General features: G+C 46.2%; 1 protein-coding gene and 1 long non-coding RNA gene across 3 annotated transcripts in view; one reads left to right on the forward strand and one right to left on the reverse strand.

Moving 5' to 3' along the window:
- AP3M2 (adaptor related protein complex 3 subunit mu 2) overlaps positions 1 to 5,325 on the reverse strand; it is a 39,010-nt gene extending 33,685 nt beyond the window's left edge. Inside the window, exon 1 of one of the 2 annotated variants that reach the window (XM_035699891.2) lies at positions 5,188 to 5,325. The gene's annotated coding sequence lies outside the window, so the exon portion shown is untranslated. Of the gene's footprint in view, positions 1 to 643; positions 757 to 5,187 lie in introns of those variants that run through there. The other variant, XM_035699889.2, reaches the window with a different exon arrangement.
- LOC118350972 (uncharacterized) lies at positions 734 to 5,372 on the forward strand. The gene is made up of 3 exons (XR_004805675.2): positions 734 to 1,100; positions 2,953 to 3,005; positions 5,238 to 5,372. It is a non-coding gene; the product is annotated as an uncharacterized LOC118350972 (long non-coding RNA).
- Positions 5,373 to 8,371: the final 2,999 nt, after the last annotated feature.

An 8,371-nucleotide genomic window follows, 5' to 3' on the forward strand; every position in this document is an offset into this window, starting at 1 on the left:
GGAACAAGGTTCTGCACCGGGTGCCCTACAACAACCCCTCTGGGGGATGCTCTCTAGGCATCTAGCCCAGCTCTGGCCACTCCCCGCGCTGGCGGCGAACCGGCCCAGGTGGTCACACCGCAGAAGCCTGCAACACCAGGACCCCAGGGCAAGCTTCATCCCTCTGCCCGCTGACAGCCGGCCGGCGGGAGGGGAAGAGGGGGTAACTGGGCTGGGAGAAGGGGGGGTGGCTGCTAAAGGCGGTTCTCTCTGTGCTGGTCCACCTCAACCGCCTAAGAGCGAAGGATGATGGAGGCCATTTAGGGCGGGGGTGACGGGGGGCGGATTTCAGGGGGGCGCAAGTCCAGGCGGTGACAAAGGTCGCCAGACTGCACACGTGCGTTACCATGGCAACAACGTCCCCTCCTCCCTCAGCCCCCGGAACGGCGTCGGCCGCCTCCCCAGCCGCGTACTCGCTCCCTCAGCTCTCCCCGCCGCATCCTGTAGCCTGGAGGGTGAATCCCACCGCATCCCCTAACTCTGGACCTGCCCGGCGCGCCCCCGGCCCGGACCCTCGCGCGTCCCCGCCCGCCTCCCTCAGCCCCCGGCCGGGTGCATGCACGCTCGGCCCGCAACCCCGACCAGGGTCGCCAGCCCTCCTCACCCAGCCTCGCTCCTCGAAGCGCCCACAGTCCCGACGCGCCGGCAGGCCCCGCCCCCTCGGCCGCCCCCCGCACGCGCGCCGGCGGCCGCTCGCCCGTTGATTGGCCGGTCCCTGGGCCTCACGCCAGCACCGCCCACGACCGTGGCTTCAAAACCTCTGATTGGACATCGATGATCCGCTCCTCTGATTGATAGCTGTCTGCCAGTCACTGTCTTCTTGGCTTCGAGCCCTCAATTGGCCCTTGTTGAGGCTTCAGTAATCTCCAATTGGTGCAGCTCTGTGGCTCCGCACCCTGATTGGCTGTCGTGACCAGTCCGAGGGCCCCTTGGCCTTGAATCACCCAGTCACAAAGGGGCGGCTGCAGCTGCCTGCGTAAAGATACCCGTGGAAGGTACCTAGATGGGGATGCTAAAAAGTGTGATTTCCAGGGCAGGATTTGTCAAATAGGAAATCATGGGTAAGAAAGCATGGGCAGTAATGACTCCTTTCCATTAGATAAATGCATTTAAAAAGAGACACGATGAAAAAAAAAAAAAAAAAAAAGAGAGAGACACGATGCCTTTTCGTTTATGTGCATCGGGTGAAGTAAAGGGCTGTAGAGTCTTATGGAGAGCTCTGGACCTGGATTCAGGAGGCCTCTTCCAGCCCCAACCAGGCCACCACCTGCCTGACCCTGGACAAGGCACTTAACCTTTCAAAAATCTCAGTTCTCAGATCTGAAAAGGAGGTACTTAGGCAGGTCACTCTGCAAATTGCATGGGAGTTCTAATGACTTTGATAATATATTTTAAGTGATTCAAATCATTGTGATCCAGAGAGTCATGAAGTAGACGTCAGACAACAAGGTTCACCTTTAGTTAAACAAAATTATTAAGTAAGACGAGGAATGGAAGGTGCCTGGCACATTTCATGTGTTCGATAAAACAGCATGTTGATGTTAATGGTAATAACGTTAATCTACACCACAAGGCTGTCACCCTGCTTGGGCTTTATTTTTCACTTTGGTGAAAGGAAGCAGAAGTGGCAACTCCTCCATAGAGAAGACTGTGATAATTGTATATTGAAGGTGATAATGGATTGTTCTTTGACATACTTGCTAAGGACAGATACTTGACTAATTTTTTAAGTAAGTAAACGAGAAAATCCAAAATCAAAATGGCTGAATGATTTGTCTTCCTATAAGCTGAGGGGCTCTGGTGCCTGACTTCCTGGGTTTTAATCCTGATCCAACACTTACCAGCTCTGTGACCTTGAGAAAGTATTTTAACTTCTCTAAATTTCAAGTTCCTCCCTTCTCAAGTAAGGGCACTAATAGTACCAACTTCCCAGAGTTGTGAGGATTGAGTTAGAAAAGCGTCAGCGATTGTTATTACCTAAGAAGCAGCACAAGATGCAATTGCACATGGTTACTAAGCAATGTGTGTTGAAAGTGCAGAAATGCAATCACTGTTGTGGGCTGTTCTCATTCACTGCATTAATATTTACGGAGAGCCTCCTATGTATCAATCCTTGTGCTGGGTGCTGTAGATGCTGCAATGACTACCATCACAGGCATAGTGTCTATTGTCACCAAGGCTAGCTGGAGAAGACAATTGAGAAGGCAGTAATTACAAAGCAACGTGATGAGCAAGGAGTATATGGGGGGGTCAGGGTCGGGGGTGGTTTGCTGGTGGAGGGGGCTGGCCTAGAGTTAGGGAAATCCTATGAGAGATGAATGTAGATTCCTCCAATAAAAGGGTAGAAGGACAGAGAGAAGATTACATGTGGAAAGCTCTAGAGATAAGAGAATTAAATATGGCTCGAACTAGGATTGGAGAAAGAATGCAGGAAGATGCAGGGGGATGGAGTCCTGCATTGAGCTCTCTGCAGGGAGCCTGCTTCTCCCTCTGCCTGTGTCTCTGCCTCTCTCTGTGTGTCTCTCATGAATAAATAAATAAAATCCTTAGGGAAAAAATTATTTTGGGCAGAGAAAGTTTGAATGAAAAAAATTAGGAGTTCAGCCTTGGTCATATTAAATTAAATATATCTGATAGCCATTGAATGGCCATGTTGAGAAGCCAGCTAGATATACATGAGTCTAGGATTCAGGAGAGAGGTCTGAACTGGAGATGTACATTTGGGAGTTATCAGGATATGGATATTAAAGCCATGAGTCCAGCTGAGATGACTAAGGGAATGAGCATGGAGAAGAGGACGAGAGTCTAGTGGCATTCCAAATTTAAAGGTTCACAGAGGAGAGGAAGATCCAGATTCATTTAGTCTTCCCAACTACCCTGAAATGAATTACTGTTATGATCCCCTTTTTATAGATGAGAAAACTACAGTGAGTGCTTAAGCAATCTGCCAAATGTCAAGTAAGTAGGTAAGTAACATGGCTGGAGTTCAAGCACACAGGAAGATCTAAGCAGTCTGGTCTGGCCTCCTGCCTCTCTCATAAGCCTGGGCCCTGAGACCTATTGAAGAAATGTTAAGTAGGACAGTGAAATGCTTTCAAATTTACATTTCATAAAGACCAGGCATGTGGGATGGATTGGAGAAAGCCAAGCTTGGGGGCAGGGAGATCATTTAGACTATTGCAGTAATCCACATCAGAGTTGCTAGTGACTTCAACCAGCATGGAGGATTGGAGAAATCAGTGGACAAATTCCAGAGGCGTTTGGGAGGTAGAATGAAGGGGATTAATTAGAAAGTGAATAATAAGGAAGAATGAGGAATCCAGGATTATTCAGTTTCTGATGTGCACGGTTGTATGGATGGAAGTGTCATTTGCTGAGATGGGGATCACTGGAAGAGAGCCACAGGGGAGGGAGAGGTGGCATGAATTCATTCATAGCAATGCCAAGGGCCATATCAAGTTCAACACTCAAATATTTTTTGAATTTAATCAAATGTATCATAGAATTTGGGAGCTCATATAGTACCTTGTCATGGTGTTAAGAAGGGCCACAGGAAACCACTGACTAAAATGGCAAGTCCATTTTATACATAAACATTTCTGGGAAAAGATTTCTAAACCTGCCACTAACGAACCATCCTAGTGTTTAACAGCAATCACTGCTGAGTTTTCTTTCTTTCTTTTTTTTTTTTAAGATTTATTCATTTATTTGAGAGAGAGCGCGCATGTGTACATGAGTGGGGGCCGAAGGGCAGAAGAAGAGGGAGAAGCAAGGAGCCCTGACTCCTGCTGAGCAAGGAGCCCAGTGTGGGGCTGGATCCCAGGACCCTGGGATTATGACCTGAGTCAAGATCAGGAGTCGGACACTCAACTGAGCCACCCAGTCACCCCTGAGAAATTTTTCCATTGTGAGAAGCCAATCTCAGCTATCAGGATTCCCTGAAAATTACTGGATTATTATTATTAATATTTTGTTCTAAGACAAGAGAGGCCTTGCTCACTGAGAAAGACACTTTTAAGGGCTCTGCAGTGGGGGCTCCAAGCCCCTCTCTATCTTTGACACTTCTTCCTCCTATCCATGAATGTTACCCTTGCATCAAACCTCACTACTGGTCATGCACTGAAGAAACAGAATGCCTTCTCACCCTGTCTTTGTTCTTACTGATCCCTCTTCTTGGCATGTATTCATCTCTTACTCATCCTATTTGTGGAAAATCCCTCCAGCCCTCAAGGCCTAGCCATATGTTTTTTCGTCCACGAAGTCTGTCCCAAGCTGGATGCCCCACACTAGAAGTAATTTATCCCTCTTCTGTGATTAAATAGCATTTCATAGCTCCTTTATGTAACCTACAGTGCTTTTGACACTGTGCCACACATTCATGCACCCAATCTGATCACTGCAACTGGACTGTAAACTCTGAGAACCACGGTGTGCATATATCAATGCCTAATATATATTCATTCATCTATTAAACTAATATTCATGGAGTGCTGACTATCTCCTGGACACCAAGGGTACAAAGACAATTAAAACATGTCTTCGGGAGTTTATAATCCAACGTGGAGAAAAAACTCTAAAGAAAAGAAAAGATCCCTTAAAAAAATGAAGACCAGGGATCCCTGGGTGGCGCAGCGGTTTGGCCCTTTGGCCCAGGGCGCGATCCTGGAGACCCGGGATCGAATCCCACATCGGGCTCCCGGTGCATGGAGCCTGCTTCTCCCTCTGCCTGTGTCTCTGCGCCTCTCTCTCTCTGTGACTATCATAAATAAATAAAAAATTAAAAAAAAAATTGAAGACCAGCTCCTTCAAGCCTGGTCATGGAAGGAGCCTATCCTTCTGGAAAGGAGAGCCTACAGTTAACACTCCTAACTCTCAAACAAGAGTCTTACCTTCCCCTTAGGGACTCCTGCTACTGGCTGCCCTCACCATGCTGGACTTGGGAGATTAGCATTCCTTTAGCTCTTTAATATCAGTGTAGACACACAAGTTTTAGTTTAATTTCCCACAGCAGAGCAAAGACCAGATGGATACTTATACAAAGCTTGTGTAAAGGCTTGGGGATTATAAAGGGGAAACAAAAAGAGTCACATGCAAGTAATAATGTAGCTTACAAGATGTGATGTGATGAGGGTATCCTGGGATGCATACCTGCTTCCAGATGGCAGAGCTTCTGCTTCTCTGTACCTCCTCTTGCTCAGGAACCCCAAGCAAGGCCATCTCAAGTTCATCTCAAGGTCCTGCGATCCAAACCTTGCCTGACAAGAAGCAGCAGCAGCCCTCTCCCAGCAGCCTCGGGCTGGCATCCTGGTCCTAGTCTCCTGAAGGAAGAAATCATTAACCAAATGGCTCCTCCCCTAGATGCTATTATACCCAAGGCACAACATTATTCTGTGGCTTCTTGGATGCTCCTTCCTTCTCTCTACACTCCTTGTCTAGATGACCTCAGGAGTATAAGTACTCTTTTAATTATTTAATTTAGGTTTTGTATCTCCAACCTCAACCTCTTCATAAACATACAGGCCCACATATCTTATCATGCACTTGACATCTACACTCAGGTGCCTCACAGACATCTTAAAGGGGGAAAGAGGACCTCTTGAGTTTTCTTCCCCAATCTTTTCCTTCTTCCAGTCCTACTCTCCCCCCAGTTCTCATCTTAGTAAACGGTATCACTATCTATTCAGCTACTCAAACCAATACCCACAAGGTCCTCCATTACCCTCAACCCTGCATCTAATCCAGAAACAAACCCTACTGATTCCCTCACTGAAGTATATCAGGAATCCATTCTCTATCCAAATCAGTCACAACTCCAGTCCAGACCACCACTGCCTCTCACCTGAAAGACTATAAACCACCTACACACTGGTCTCCCAGTTCCACTCTCACCTCATTCAATTCATTTTATGTACAGCAGCAAAAGTGAGTTCAAAAAAAACTATTAATGGCTATGTGCAGCTTAGACTCTTCAACGCCTTCCCAAGGCATGAAGTTCAAATGCCTTTACCACCTTGCTATAGACTCTTTGTGTCCCCTCAAAATTCATATGTTAAGTCCTAATTGCCCAATGGGATGGTATTTGGAAGTGGAGCCTGTGGGATGTGATTAGGTCCTGAGAGTGAAGTCCTCATGAATGGGATTAGTCCTTCCCAAGGACTTAACACCACTACATAGGGAACAGAGGAAAGATGGCTTTCTATGAACCAGGAAACAGGTTCTCACCAGACAGTGCATCTGCTGGAGACTTGATCTTGCACTTCTCCATCTCCAGAACTGTGAGAAATAAATATTTGTTTATATTTTAGTCATAGTCAGCCACTCTGACTATGGTACTTGTGTTACAGCAGCTTAAATGGACTAAGGCACGTCTCTTTTATCTACCAGTTTCCATCTCTCCAATTGAGTCTCTTGCTCCCCCTCTAATGTACCCTCCCCACTCCCCACTTCTAGGCCGTGGAATATGTTGTTCCCTCTGTTTGAAAAGTTTTTTTTCCCTGTTTTTAATATAGCTGGTTCCTTCTCCTTACCTTTAGGGGTAGGCAGTAGAAGAGGAAATTGTTTCATTGTATGACTGAGTGAATTATTATGCTGTATGTCCTGTAACATACAGGATACTATATACACAACTAATAAGTGTTCAAAAAGAAGTTCGCTCAATAAAACTGAATTCCTAGTCTACTTTGTTCTTTTTTTTTTTTTTTTTTTTTTTTTTTTTTTTTTATTTATGATAGGCACACAGTGAGAGAGAGAGAGAGGCAGAGACACAGGCAGAGGGAGAAGCAGGCTCCATGCACCCGGAGCCCGATGTGGGATTCGATCCCGGGTCTCCAGGATCACGCCCTGAGCCAAAGGCAGGCGCCAAACCGCTGCGCCACCCAGGGATCCCCTAGTCTACTTTGTTCTTATCCTAAATTGGAGCAAATGGGGATCATATTCAAGGGCCAGAATATCAGCTTCATGTCAAGGATTCAGGTTTCTCCTAGGCTGCCATTCCTCCATTCCTAGGGTGGAACTTTCACCTCATGCTCACATCTTTGTCATGGCTGCAGGCATCAAGCTGTATTCCAGGCAAAGAGAAGGAGGAAAGACAAAAAGCAAATGAACTAACAGGAAGTCAGTGCCTTTAATGAGCTTTTTCATGAGGTCCCTCTTTGCTCTCTTGTTCAGTATTGAGCTAAAAAGAGGTCCTGGGAATACTTTTAACTGGGCACATTTACTACTCCCCTTCCCAAATGGGACTCTGTTAATAGACAGGAGAATGGAAATTGGGTAGACATCTAACAGGCTGTCTACAGTCAATGGGAGTGACTAGAGCACCTACGGTCCATGAATAGATTGGATATTTTATTTTGTTTATTTTAAATATTTTATTTATGTATTCATGAGACATACAGAGAGAGGCAGAGACATAGGCAGAGGAAGAAGTAGGCTTCCCACAGGGAGTCTGATGCGGGACTCCACCCCAAGACCTGGGGATCATGCCCTGAGCAGAAGGCAGATGCTCAACCACTGAATCACCCAGGTGCCCCTAGATTGGATATTTTATTTTTATTTATTATTATTTTTTAAAGATTTTATTTATTTATTCATAAGAGGCACACACACAGAGAGACAGGCAGAGACACAGGCAGAGGGAGAAGCAGGCTCCATGCAGGGAGCTCGATGTGGGACTCAATCCCGGGTCCCCAGGATCATACCCTGGGCCAAAGGCAGGCGCTAAACCGCTGAGCCTCCGGGGCTGCCCATGATATTTTATTTTTAAAGATTTTATTTATTTATTCATGAGAGACACGCAGAGAGAGAGAGGCAGAGACACAGGCAGAGGGAGAAGCAGGCTCCATGCAAGGAGCCCAACGCGGGACTCGATCCTGGGACTCCAGGATCACGTCCTGGGCTGAAGGTAGGTGCCAAACTGCTGAGCCACCCAGGGATCCCCTAGATTGGATATTTTAAATAAAGTCTGGAATTGAAAGATTTATGGAAAGCTGACTAGAAAACAGGAAAGCTCCACCAGAGAACTTTCATGTAATCTCCACAAGATAGATAGTAATAAGAAGGGTCTGGCCAGGAGGAGGGCAATGTGGTCAGCTCTGATCTGGAAGGGCAATAGGATGGCAACTGGTCACAGGGTTGTAAATAGCCATAAACTGACCATGTGATCTTGGGCAGGTTATCTAGATAAATTGCTTGAATCAAAAGGTTACCTGTAAAATGAGACAATTGGACTACACTATCTCCAAGATCTTTCCAATTCTAAATTTCTACTAACAATGATCTTTTCTTCTTTTGCAGCAGTGAAATATCTTAAACAAATGAGAGCCTACATAGAAAA

This window comes from Canis lupus, chromosome 16 (assembly GCF_003254725.2).
Source record: "Canis lupus dingo isolate Sandy chromosome 16, ASM325472v2, whole genome shotgun sequence".
Classification (NCBI taxonomy): domain Eukaryota; kingdom Metazoa; phylum Chordata; class Mammalia; order Carnivora; family Canidae; genus Canis; species Canis lupus.